Here is a 14,973-nt window from a genome sequence, read left to right as displayed (position 1 = left end):
TCTGCACCATACGCGTTAACAGTCGCCTTAGCACATTGTACCACTGAAGGAGTTGCCACAATAACATCTAACGATTATTTTAAGACTTTTCATGGCCAAAGGAAAACGAGTGCCGTTCATGAAATCGTAAACGCCCGTGGACGAAGTTGTGAACATTCCGTTTTGATTTTTTGTGAACGTTTCCGTTTCATTTTGTCACCGTCCGTTCACGACTATGGAAAGTAATTTTTTTCTGTTAGTGTAGAAATAAAATTTTGGCAAAATTTTCTATAGAAATTTTGGCAACATTTTTTATAGAACAAAAATTTTTGTACATTTTTCGATAGAAATAAAATTTTGATAAAATATTCTACAGAAATAAAACTTTAGCAAAATTTTCTATAGAAAGAAAATTTTGGCAAAATTTGCTATAGAAATAAAATTTCGACAAAATTTTTTTGTAGAAATAAAATTTTATCAAAACTTTCTATAGAAATACAATTTTGGCAAAATTTTCTATAGAAATACAATTTTGGCAAAAATTTCTATAAAAATAAAATGTTGGCAAAATTTTCTATAGAAATAAAATTTTGGCAAAATTTTTTATAGGAATAAAATTTGGACAAAATTTTTTATAGGAATAACATTTTGACAAAATTTTTTATAGGAATAAAATTTTGGTAAAATTTTCCATAGAAATACAATTTGGGCAAAATTTTCTATAAAAATACAATTTTGACAACATTTTTTATAGAAATAAAACTTTAGCAAAATTTTCTATAGAAAGAAAATTTTGGCAAAATTTTTTATAGGAATAAAATTTTGACAAAATTTTTTATAGGAATAAAATTTTGACAAAATTTTTTATAGGAATAAAATTTTGGCAAAATTTTCTATAGAAATACAATTTTGACAAAAATTTTTATAGAAATACAATTTTGGCAAAAATTTCTATAAAAATAAAATGTTGGCAAAATTTTCTATAGAAATAAAATTTTGGCAAAATTTTTTATAGGAGGAGTAGAGGATACTGATGAGGAATGTGGTAATTCCGAAACGTGCGTCCATCCAACCATCTTGCAGTCTATAGGGCTTTGCCCAAATAAATTTGACAAACATTATTTTCCTCTGTTGGTTAAGCTACACTTGTAGTTTAGTCAATGTATGGTTTTAAGCTGCAACAAAAAACAACAAAAGGAATAAAATTTGGACACAATTTTTTATAGAAATAAAATTTTGTCAAAATTTTCTTTAGAAATAAAATTTTGTCAAAATTTTCTTTAGAAATAAAATTTTGGCAAAATTTTTTATAGGAATAAAAATTTGACAAAATTTTCTATGGAAATAAAATTTTGGCAAAATTTTCTATAGAAATAAAATTTTGGCAAAATTTTCTATAAAAAAAATATTTTGTCAAAATTTTGTATAGAAATAAAATGTTGGCAATGTTTTCTATAGAAATAAAATTTTGACAAAATTGCCTATAAAAATACAAATGTTACAAAATTTTCTATAGTAATAAAATGTTGGCAAATTTTCTATAGTAATAAAATTTTGGCAAAATTTTCTATAGAAATAAAATGTTGGCAAAATTTTTTATAGAAATAAAATTTTGCCAAAATTTTCTATAGAAATAAAATGTTGGCAAAATTTGTTATAGAACTAAAATTTTGAATGAATTTTCTATAAAAATAAAATTTTTACGAAATTTCCTAAAGAAAAAAACTTTTGATAAAGTTTTCTGCAGAAATATAATTTTGGGAAAATTTTCTATAGAAATACAATTTTGGCAAATTTTCTATAGTAATAAAATTTTGGCAAAATTTTCTATAGAAATAAAATGTTGGCAAAATTTTCTATAGAAATAAAATTTTGGTAAAATGTTTTAAAGAAATAAAATTTTAGGAAAAATTTCTTTCCAAACAAAATTTGGACAAAATTTTCTATAGCAACTAAATTTTGGCAAAATTTTCTATAGAAATTTTAACAAAAATATTAGAGAAATTAAATTTGGCAAAATATTCTATAGAAATATAGTTGATGAAAATTTTCAAAATAAGATTGTTTTAAATGTGGGAGATTTTTGGTAAAATTTTCTTCTATTTTTTGTAGAGTGTCCCCGAATATAACATATATAATTGCAAGGCTTGGAACACACTAGAAAGACTAAGTTTTGAGGGTTAAACCGCCACATATGAAAAATCTTATCCAAATATTTAATTCTCAAAGGCTTTTTGTATTTCCATTCACATAGCTTGTCAATCATGTCCCCAAACTTGGATATACGTGTAACCATTAGTTTCATGTCCCCAAAATAATACCAAACATATTGGATCAGCTACTAATTGGTTGGATTTGACCTTCTCACCATATCCCCATCTCTTATATGGTTAAATATCTTTAATTCCATTAAATTACTTAACAATAAAATTCTTATTAAATTATCACAATATCATATGAGGAAGACAGTTTTAGATGAATTTTTTGCTAAAACATTTTCTACATTATTTTCTTAATTTCCATAGAATAAAATAGCATACGATTTTCATTGCCATAGTTGATATATCATTTTGTTACTTAATGTTCTACATTATCGACTTTCGTATCAATACAAAAGTGAAATTGGATTCTTTTTTGGCTTCCGACAAAAGAACATGAGGACGTTTAAATTACAAAAAAAAGTTAAGAGAATGATTAACAAACCAACATGTGGTTTTGTTACGAAAGATGAGATTATTAGTTGGGGTTTTGTTTTTATTTTTTTGTCATGAAGTGAATTTCATACTCTAATGAATTATGAAACCTTGTAATCAAGATTATAATTTAATCTTTGAGGTTTTTAGTTAAGCTTGTTTTTGGTTTGGGAGAATTAAAAGAATTTTTTGACATTGAAATTTCTCTGCATACATTGGTGTTTAAGATTATATAAAAAATGCCAAGTTAAGTTTGAAATTTCTTACAAATTTGAAATGTACACGTGGAGAAAAATGAATTCAAACTTTTATTTTTCGATGGAGTGGTCAATAGCAAAAACAACTCATTCAATTATGTGAATACTGAACTGCTCTGTCATTTAAGCAGTTCAGCACTGCCAGGGATTTTCGCTATGGTGGCCGTCCTATCTCCGGTCATTTGGCATTTCTTGTAATATTCTGATAATTCTATTTTCCTACTTGTGATTTTCCCATACAATTTCAGTAAGTTTCCCATACATCATTTATATCACATTGTTACTATGAAATATATCCACATGTAAGACATATTACGACAACTGTTTCCTATTTTTCTCCAGGATCATAAAATTTAATCTTCTCTTCCTGATGGCCCAAATTCATTGTTACATGTACAATATTTTATAACAAATTTGAATAGTCTTCTGCTCTCACATCCATTCATACAGTTGTCTAACAAAACTAAGCTGTATTTTTGCTTTATTTCGTTTTCAATAAATTTGGGATTATAGTTAACGAAAAAAGAACAATATTCTAACAAGTAAATCCTTAAGATGTAGCCAAAAATAGTATGACAACTTTGCATGTTTTTTTTTTTTTGGTATCCATTTCATTGAATATTCCTGGACTAGGAAGATTTTTTGTGTGCGAATTTCATAGAGTACATCCTTGATGGTAAACCAATCAAAGCAACATATTAAGGACATATTGAAAAAATGTCTTTGTTACATTAAATCATCCTTAACTTGATTTATTTTATACCCCTCCTCAAGGACCAAACGCTGCCAAATGCACATACATTTTTGAAAAAAATACAAAAAAAAATTGTTGACTAGTGGCAACAATCAAAGATGCTATGAAATGGGGAAACTTTTGTGATGCAAATGCATTCTCAACATACAGTTAGTGGATAACGAAATTACAATCTTGAGAAAAAATTTTGGCCAACAAAAGAAATACTTCATCATTGTGATTAGCAAAAGAGAACATATTTGGAAATAGAATGCAAAAAAAATCCTAAAATTCGTTAGAAATATGTAAGTATATTACATATGCATTAATTTTATTATCCTATATTATGACCATTTTACTTCCAGATCATCATAAAAATAATGTTTTTAATTTTTTTTTTTTGCATGTCCCCGAAATGGGGGAAACCAAAAAAATCATTAAATTCGTTAGAAATAACTATATTACATATGCATTAATTTTATTATCCTGTATTCTGAACATTTTACTTCAAGATCATGATAAAAAAAAATGTTTTAATTTTTTTTGCATGTCCCCGAAATAGGGGATTCTTCGATTTTGTACAACATTCAATAGAAGTTATTGAATAATGTTTTTCTTTATGTTGTTGTTGTTACATTTTAGATTATGGGATAAAAAATTGTATCTTATTTATTCCTATTCAATGTGTTTCAGCTTTGATCATCGTTGCCAAATTGGTCCCCAAGAATGTCCCCAAACTTTTTCGTCATGTCCCCAAAGTTTACAATTCTGTATATTTTCTTGAAAATTTACTACTTATGAAAATATTAATTTTAGTGCACTTTGTAACATGTCTTCGATATAGGGAATTGTATATACTTATCCTCGAAATTGGAGATTCTGTAAAACATGTCCCGATTCTATGTTAAGCTCAATGACAAGGAACCCCCTTTTTTATAGCCGAGTCCGAACGGCTTTCCACATTGAAGTGAAACCACTTAGAGAAGCTTTGAAACACTCAGAAATATCACCAGCATTACTGAGGTGGGATAATCCAACGCTGAAAAGCTTTTTGGTGTTTGGTCGAAACTGGGTTTGAACCCACGACCCTGTGTATACAAAGCGAGCAAGCTAACCATTGTACCAGGGTGGTACAGTCATATTTATTCACATTAACTTTGTTCATTGTCACAAAATTGGTCCTCGAAGTATGTCCCCAAAATTTACAGGCATATTCCCAAAAATGTAGAATTTTGCATATTCTGAAAAGTTTACATCAATCCCAAGACAAAAATTTTGCTTTTTGTGTACATCTTCAAATTTTTTTGATCATGTCCCCGAAATTAGGGATATTTTCAAACATGTCCCCGAATATGAAGATGTCGATAAACATGTCCCCAAAATGGGGGAGTTTGTGCAACATGTCTTCGATAAATAAATTTGAATAAATATTTGAATATAGCACAATAAAACACAAAAGCTCGTCTAAACAAAAAACCAAAACACATATTTACAATTGATTTCTTGTGTATTGAAAATTTGTATACAATTTAATATTTGTCTTATATGGCGTGTTTTAATTCAACTGCCATACAAATTTCGTTTCTTATTAGATTATGTGATAATGTTATGACATTCTTAGTCAAAGTGGCTTGATTTAAAAATTGTTCAACGTCTCAAGCATGTCCCCGAAATATTACGACATATCTCCACGAGATGACAATTTTGTATATTCTGATTTTTTTATTTTCTGAGTTTACGGCAAAATTGCTTTTTGAAAAAAATGTATATCTTAAAAATTTTGTAACATGTCCTCGAGGTGATTCTATACAAGATGTCCTCTAAATAGGAAATTCTGTAAAACATGTCCCCGAACTAGGGGATTTTGTACAATAAGTTCTCGAAATTCGTGACTTTGTTAACAACAGCTCGAGAAATGGATAAAAACAGTAATTAGACATAGAAATGAGCCTATACAACTCCATGTCAAATTCGAGTTTTTTTGTTAAGAATTTATGAATCCGAGAAAGAAAAATATTGTAGACTTCCATGACATACAGTTTCAACCTAACGGAAATGGAGAACAATCCATTCTATGATTTCAGAGTCTGGTATGCTTGTTTGAGATTCATATCCCCAAAACTCAAACATGTTTTATTTTTTGGTAAAAGATCTTAGTGTAAAATCTCGTCCTGAAACTAAATATTTTAATGTCACCATCTTGTATGCATGTTTGAGGACCCTATCACCAAGACTAAAAAAAACGAAAAAACAACATCTAGGCGCATTTCTCAGAAAAATAATTTTAAATGTATCTCCTATAACATAAAAGCACTTTAATTCAATATTTTTTTTTTTTTTAATAATGACCCTAAGTTATTTAAAAGAAAATGTCGTGTCCTGGAAGTAAAGATAATAAATGATGTCACCATTTTGAACGCATTTTTGAGTTCTTGTCCCTAAAATTTCGAAAATTTTGGTTTCCCGATGTATGTATGCATTTCTCAAAAAATGTTGCAGTGTTGTCCACAAAAGCCCAACAATAAAAATTTTTGAAAAATGAACAAGTCATGTCCCGAAAGTGAAGACTATGATGTCAGCATTTGTACTACAATTTATTTTAAAAATATCTTAGGGTCAAGTCATGTTCTGAAAGTACAGATTATGATGTCACCACCTTTGCATGTTTGAGGACCATATACACAAAACTCAAAAACGTTTTATATCTGGACGCATTTCTCAAAAAAATGTTGCAGCATGTCCCCAAAATTGACTATTTTTATACTATAAGTTTACCGCAGAAAAACTAAATACAACAATAATCTAAGTTTACCCAAAATGGTGACCCACAATCAAAACTTTGTAAAAATACCGTTTTGTCTTCAAAATCTATATGGGATAGCCAGGCCTCCCTCAACATGTCCCCAAAATTTACTTTTTTATACATAACACTAAATTTTCTGTAAAACGGTAAAAAAACACAAATGATATATTTATCTTTTTAATGTAGGTTGTATTTACTAGGACTTAAAACACTATAATATTATTTTCCCAAAAAGAGATAATAGTTTTAAGTCATGTCCTGAAACTAAATCATGTCCCCAACCTTAAAAACAAAAATATTGTCTTCCTATGCATGAATGCATGTTTGAGGACCATATCCCTAATATTTAGAACAATTTTATATGACGATTTAAGGATGCATTAATCGAAACATGTTGCGGTATGTCCCCAAAATTGACTATTTTTGCATAATACATTTGCAGACAAAAAATCTTTGCTACCGAAAAAAAAATTAAGTTTACTAACCAATATTTAGCCAAAATACTCCTAATCTAACCTTATCACAATGGACTGAATAGTTTAATTGAGCCTGAATCCTAATCGGGCTGCCACTTTAACCTAGCCAAATTACTGTTCTGTCTTTAAAATCTATATGAATTGTCCAGTCTTCCTTTAACATGTCCCCAAAATTTACGATTTTATACATAACAGGTCCTTCAACATGTCCCCAAAATTTACGATTTTATACACAACAGGTCCATCAACATGTCCCCAAAATTTACGATTTTATACATAACACAACATTTACTGGAAACGATTAAAAACAAAAAATATATTTATATTTTTAATCTAGTTTGTATTCGTTAGGGCAAACACGCAATGTAATATCAATTTTTCAAAACAAAGAAAACATGTTTTAAGTCATGTCCTGAAACTAAATCATGTCCCCAAACTTAAAATAAATCTTAAATTCTTCAAAATTGGTTTTGTTAGTTGCATCAGAGATATTTTATTACGGTTTATTATTCTTAGGCTGTTAGTATATTGGCAAACTTTCACTTCGTTTATTACAATGATCTTAAGTTTTATCAAAGAGTACGCAAAGATTCGTCTTCAATCCCAAATTTAAAATGAATACCATTTTCAAATGCCTTTGACTAATATTAATTTTCTTGTAGAAGGATTCGAAAGCAGTTTTTGTATGAACATCTCATCGTCCTGTTGCACAAAAAGGATACTTCCTTTTGGGAAAGCAAAATATATGATACAAAAACCAAATTGCTTGTTGGCTAGTAAACGATGTACACTTGAAGTTGACATTTCTAGTTAACAATTTGCTACAATTTTGTATTTGCCAACATTGCCATCTAGCTTTGTTGGTCAAAAGGTATATCTTTTGGTACTGTTGCTGTGTTCTAAATAATCCTTTAAGGACCTTACTTTTATGATAGTGTAGTTATTTTTTGATGTTTTTTTTTTTTTTTTTTTTTTGTGCCAACTTTTTTCAAAAGGTGTTGTAGTTTTTTCGTTCGTTTACTGTCCTTTACTTTGGAATGTTTATTTATTTTCCTTTTTTACGAAAACAAAAGGACTAAGTTTATCTCTGGGGATTTGTCAAGTAAGCATGAGTTAAGATGGCGGATAAAAAAAAGAGACACATGGAAGAGATTCAGTTTGAACCAAAAAAAAAAGAAAATCTTAACATTTATAAAAGGATTTGTTGCAAAAATTCTGGCAGTAGTTACAATATTGTAACTAGACTGCTGGGTTACAATGCTCATTTATGTTTAAGCATGAACGAACTTACAAAGGCAAGTAAAACAACTGAAGCAAAGCAGTTGGTTTTGGTTTGGTTTTCCTAAAGGTTTCCTGTGTTTATCCTGATTTTTCTTTTACCGCTTCACTTAAAGTTGGCTAGCTCAGTGGCTTGTTTTTCACACCCTTGGGTAGTTCTTGGAAATGCTATGCAATTTAAATGTTTATTTTATTTACATTTTGCTTTTTTGTTTAAATTTCACACACAAAAAAACCTGCTTCCATCACAAATGGGACAAAACAAAAAAAGGATAAAGAAAATTGTCACAAATTTTTGCTTTTACCCAAAAAAAAAAAAAAAAAGATTGCCGTGCAATGATGACTGAAGTGTTTGGTAAGGGACAAGTGGACTGGTTTCAAGTGCCAGTGTAACACTTAAGTGCTTGAGTAAGCAGGCGGTTATGGTGTGTCATTTTTTTCCCTAAAAGCCTAGAGGAGAAAATCTCCACATATATAAAGAAAACCTTCATATAATGCTAAAGAGTAGAGATGACGTTAAGGACACAAAAATTTGATACAACAGGATACAAAAAAATGTTTCAAAAATTTTAAAAATTTCACAGATTTCGTATATAAAAATGTTGGCCCCAAAAATGTGAAATTATGTTATAATTGGCATGCCACAATTATGGCATAATCAACCACAATATATTACCAGTCAGATATTGGGCGCCTGTTCAATAATCAAATCATGAAAACAAAATTTTACAAAAATTTTCTATAGAAATAAACTTCTGCAAAAATTTTCTATAGAAACAAAAATTTTGCAAAAATTTTCTATAGAAATAAAAATTTTGCCAAAATTTTCTATTGAAATAAAATTTTGCAAAAATTTTCTATTGAAGTAAAATTTTGCAAAAATTTTCTATTGAAATAAAATTTTGCAAAAAGTTTCTATTGAAACAACATTTTACAAAAATTTTCTATAGAAATAAAATTTTGACAAAATTTTCTATAGAAATAACATTTTGACAAAATTGTCTATAGAAATAAAATTTTGGAAAAATTTTCTATAGAAAAACAAAATTTGCAAAAAAGTTCTATACAAATAAAATTTTGACAAAATTTTCTATGGGAATAAAATTTTGACAAAATTTTCTACAGAAATAAAATTTTGATACAATTTTACTAAAATTTTCTATAGAAATAAAATTTTGCAAAAATTTTCTATAAAAATAAAATTTTTCGCAAAATCTTGTACAGAAATAAAAATTTTACAAAATTTTCTATAAAAACAAATTGTACAAAAATTTCCTATAGAAATAAAATTTTTACAAACTTGTTCTTTAGAAATAAAATATTGCCAAAATTTTTTATAGAAATAAAATTTTGGAAAATTTTTCTATAGAAATAAAATTTTGGAAAACTTTTCTGTAGAAATAAAATTTTGATAAAATTATCTATAGAAATAAAATTTTGGAAAACTTTTCTATAGAAATAAAATTTTGATACAATTATCTATAGAAATAAAATTGTGCAAAACAGTTCTATAGAAATTCGTTTTGTTTGTTATTGTTGATTTCTCTTCAATCATTATTGTTGTTTTTGATCTCAGCTTAAAACCATGCATTGACTAAACTACAAGTGTAGCTTAACCAACAGAGGAAAAGTATGCTTGTCAAATTTATTTGGGCAAAGCCCTATAGACTGCAAGAAGGTTCGATGTACAGCTGTTTCGCAATTACCACATTCCTCATCAGCATCCTCTACTTGCAGCAAAACTATCAACCAATTAATATAATAAATTCGGGTAATTCACTCAACCTAAAGTGACCTACACTTGAACATTCCGAAAAAAGGTTTCTATAGAAATAAAATTGTTGACAAAATCTTCTATAGAAATAAAATGTTGACAAAACTTTCTATAGAAATAAAATTTTCACAAAATTTTCTATAGAAATAAAATTTTGCAAAAATTTTCTATACAAAAAAAAAATTGCAAAAATTATAGAAATAAAATTTTGCAAAAATTTTCTATAGAAATAAATTTTTGCAAAAATTTTCTATAGAAATAAAATTTTGCAAAAATTTTCTATAGAAATAAAATTTTGACAAAATGTTCTATACAAATAAAATTTTGAAAAATTATGTATAGAAATAAAATTTTTCACAAATTTTCTATAGAAATAAAAATTTCCAAAAATTTTCTATAGAAATAAAATTTTTAAAAAATTTTCTATAGAAATGAAAATTTGACAAAATTTTCTATAGAAATAAAATTTTTCAAAAATTTTCTATAGAAAAAACTGTTGCAAACATTTTCTATAGTAACAAAATTTTGCAAAAATTTTCTATAGAAATAAAATTTTGCAAAAATTTTCTATAGAAATACAATTTTGACAAAATTTTCTATAGAAATAAAATTTTCGAAAACTTTTTTACAGAATTGAAATTTTGGAAAATTTATCTATAGAAATAAAATTTTTAAAAAATACAGAAATAAAATTTTGGAAAAATTTTCTATAGAAATAAAATTTTGCAGAAATATATAGAAATAAAATTTTGGAAATTTTTCTATAGAAATAAAATTTTGCAAAAAAGTTCTATGGAAATAAATTCTGACAAAATTTTCAAAAAAATATAATTTTGCAAAAAAATTTTCTATAGAAATATAATTTTACAAAAAAATTTTCTATAGAAATAAAATTTTGACCAAAATTGTTTATAGATATAAAATTTTGACAAAATTTTCTATAGAAATAAAATTTTGCAAAAAATTTCAATAGAAATAAAATTTTACAAAATTTTCTATAGAAATAAAATTTTACAAAATTATGTATAGAAATAAAATTTTGACAAAATTTTCTATAGAAATAAAATTTTCACAAAAATTTCACAAAAATTTGCAAAAATTTTCTATAGAAATAAAATGTTGCAAAAAAATTTCTATAGAAATAAAATGTTACAAAAATTTTCTATTGAAATAAAATTTTACAAAAAATTTTCTATAGAAATAAAATTTTGACAAAAATTGTGAATAGATATAAATCAACTAAAGAAATGAAATTTTTCAAAAATTTTCTATAGAAAAAACTTTTGCAAACATTTTCTATAGTAACAAAATTTTGCAAAAATTTTCTATAGAAATAAAATTTTGCAAAAATTTTCTATAGAAATACAATTTTGACAAAATTTTCTATAGAAATAAAATTTTCGAAAACTTTTTTACAGAATTGAAATTTTGGAAAATTTATCTATAGAAATAAAATTTTTAAAAAATACAGAAATAAAATTTTGGAAAAATTTTCTATAGAAATAAAATTTTGCAGAAATATATAGAAATAAAATTTTGGAAATTTTTCTATAGAAATAAAATTTTGCAAAAAAGTTCTATGGAAATAAATTCTGACAAAATTTTCAAAAAAATATAATTTTGCAAAAAAATTTTCTATAGAAATATAATTTTACAAAAAAATTTTCTATAGAAATAAAATTTTGACCAAAATTGTTTATAGATATAAAATTTTGACAAAATTTTCTATAGAAATAAAATTTTGCAAAAAATTTCAATAGAAATAAAATTTTACAAAATTTTCTATAGAAATAAAATTTTACAAAATTATGTATAGAAATAAAATTTTGACAAAATTTTCTATAGAAATAAAATTTTCACAAAAATTTTACAAAAATTTGCAAAAATTTTCTATAGAAATAAAATGTTGCAAAAAAATTTCTATAGAAATAAAATGTTACAAAAATTTTCTATTGAAATAAAATTTTACAAAAAATTTTCTATAGAAATAAAATTTTGACAAAAATTGTGAATAGATATAAATCAACTAAAGAAATGAAATTTTTCAAAAATTTTCTATAGAAAAAACTTTTGCAAACATTTTCTATAGTAACAAAATTTTGCAAACATGTTCTATAGAAATAAAATTTTGACAAAATTTTCTATAGAAATAACATTTTCGAAAACTTTTCTACAGAATTGAAATTTTGGAAAATTTGTCTATAGAAATAAAATTTTTAAAAAATATAGAAATAAAATTTTGGAAAAATTTCCTATAGAAATAAAATTTTGCAAAAATATAGAAATAAAATTTTGGAAAATTTTTCTATAGAAATAAAATTTTGCAACAAAGTTCTATGGAAATAAATTCTGACAAAATTTTCTACAAAAATAAAATTTTCTATAGAAATAAAATGTTACAAAAATTTTCTATAGAAATCAAATTTTACACAAATTTTCTATAGAAATAAAATTTTACAAAAAATGTTCTATAGAAATAAAATTTTGACAAAAATTTTGTATAGAAGTAAAATGTTGACAAAATTTTCTATAAAAATAAAATTTTGCAAAAATTTTCTATAGAAATAAAATTTTACAAAAATTTTCTATAGAAATAAAATTTTACAAAAAATTTTCTATAGAAATAAAATTTTGACAAAAATTTTGTATAGAAATAAAGTGTTGACAAAATTTTCTATAAAAATAAAATGTGCAAAAATTTTCTATAGAAATAAAATTTTGGAAAATTTTTTTATCGAAATACAATTTTGCAAAAAATTTTCAATAGAAATAAAATTTTAAAAATTTGTCTATAGAAATAAAATTTTCCAAAAATGTTCTATAGAAATAAAATTTTACAAAATTATGTATAGAAATAAAATTTTGATAAAATTTTCTATGGACAAAATTTTCACAAAAATTTCTATAGAAAAAACTTTTGACAAAATCTTCTATAGAAATAAAAATTTGTTTCGAATTTATTTTGGCATAAGCCGGCTATCAATGTAAAACCTTTTTTCGGACGGTTCAAGTGTGGTTTTTGTTGGGTTTAATAAACTGCCTGAATTTATTCTGATAATTGGTTGATAGTTTTGCTGCAAGTAGAGGATGCTGATGAGGAATGTGGTAATTCCGAAACGTGCGTCCATCCAACCATCTTGCAGTCTATAGGGCTTTGCCCAAATAAATTTGACAAACATTCTTTTCCTCTGTTGGTTAAGCTACACTTGTAGCTTAGTCAATGTATGGTTTTAAGCTGCAATAAAAAACAACAACAAAGCGAAATAAAATTTTGACAAAATTTTCTATGGAAATAAAATTTTGACAAAACTTTCTATAGAAATAAAATTTTGCAAAAATTGTATATAGAAATAAAATTTTGCAAAAATTTACTATAGAAATAAAATTTTGCAAAAATTTTCTATAGAAATAAAATTTTGCAAAAATTTTCTATAGAAATAAAATTTTTGCAAAAATTTTCTACAGAAATAAAAATTTCCAAAAATTTTCTATAGAAATAAAATTTTGCAAAAATTTTCTATAGAAATAAAATTTTGACAAAATTTTCTATGGAAATAAAATGTTGACAAAATTTTCTATGGAAATAACATTTTGACAACATTTTCTAAACAAATAATATTTTGACAAGATTTTCTATAGAAATACGATTTTGACAAAATTTTCTATGGAAATAAAATGTTGACAAAATTTTCTATGGAAATAACATTTTGACAAAATTTTCTATAGAAATAAAATCGACATTTACTTTCTGTTGGTTAAGCTTGGTTTTAAGCTGAAAGCAAAACAAGAAGAAATTAAATTTGACAAAATTTTCTATAGAAATTAAAAGTTTATTGTTGTTTTGCGTTCAGCTTAAAACCATGAGTTGACTAAACTGCAAGAGTAGCTTATAACCAGCAGAGAGAAAAAATGATGTTTTTTAAATTTATTTAGGATTTTTTTTTAATTTGGTAGATTTGTGGTAACATTTTCTTCAAATTTTGATTTTTCTTTTTTGGCACGAGTGGTAAGTGTGGATGGAACCCTTCTAGAATTGGGGTTTGGTAGATTTTGTGAAACACTCCTCTCCAACTAATAACTTCAATCCTCTATAGAAATAAAGTTTTAGAAACATTTTCTTTAAATTTTTCAAAATTTTATTTTTGTAAAATAAAATTTTACGAAAATTTTCTATAGAAATAAAATTTTGAAAAACAAAATCTATAGAATTGTGTACAGTGTTACCGTAGTGTTACTTTAGCAACAAATTTGCTACTTTTTTTGCAATCGGTGATATGTTGGGCAACTATTTTGTTGTGTCACAAACTTTCATACTTTTTACAATTGTGTGCCACCTTTTTTTCATATTCTGCCACTCTATTACATACATTTATTTGTACTGTAATATTTTTTGTAAATTTTGATTGCAAATCTTATTACGATTACGAAAATTATATGTGCCTTAATAATCAATCGAGCGCGTTAGAACTGTTCGCCTAAAAGTATGCAATGATAAACCGAGTTAATCTATTATCCTGAATATATACTTCAAGGAGTAGATCTCAATAAGTTGCAGATAAAATTATTGTTAGTTTTATTGAGTATCTAAATTAAAAAGAAGATTCTTTAGTAATTCTTTATATAAAACATTGATATTAAGGCGTTTTAATCCCACATTTTCTATATGAAAAAATGTGCCACTTTTTGTGCCACCTTTTATGACGAGTGCCACCTTTTTTTGCCTCTGTTTTAAAAATTCTCCAAAGTAAATTTAATTGTGCATGAATCTGCCCAGCTTGTTTAATCCCATCCTGGTTATTAATGAACCTTAATCTTCTCAACAGATTAAAAAAAACCGTCAAAAATCTCAGAATAGAAATTTAGAAACCAATGACAAAAGGGAATATAACATAAAAATTTAGGAATCTAGCCTTGATGATTCCTAAATTTTTGCGTTACGTTTTGGCTCGTTATCTCTACCGAATTCTTGGGTTATCAAAA

General features: G+C 25.4%; 1 protein-coding gene across 9 annotated transcripts in view; it reads right to left on the bottom strand.

The window, feature by feature from the left end:
• Nucleotides 1-14,973, bottom strand: part of sm (heterogeneous nuclear ribonucleoprotein L) — a 444,373-nt gene that overhangs the window by 288,006 nt on the left and 141,394 nt on the right. The gene's annotated exons all lie outside the window — the stretch shown is intronic.

Source organism: Haematobia irritans, chromosome 5, assembly GCF_050003625.1.
Source record: "Haematobia irritans isolate KBUSLIRL chromosome 5, ASM5000362v1, whole genome shotgun sequence".
In the NCBI taxonomy this organism is placed as follows: Eukaryota; Metazoa; Arthropoda; class Insecta; order Diptera; family Muscidae; genus Haematobia; species Haematobia irritans.
Note: the sequence above shows the minus strand (reverse complement) of the source record. Positions and strands in the feature narration are given on the sequence as shown.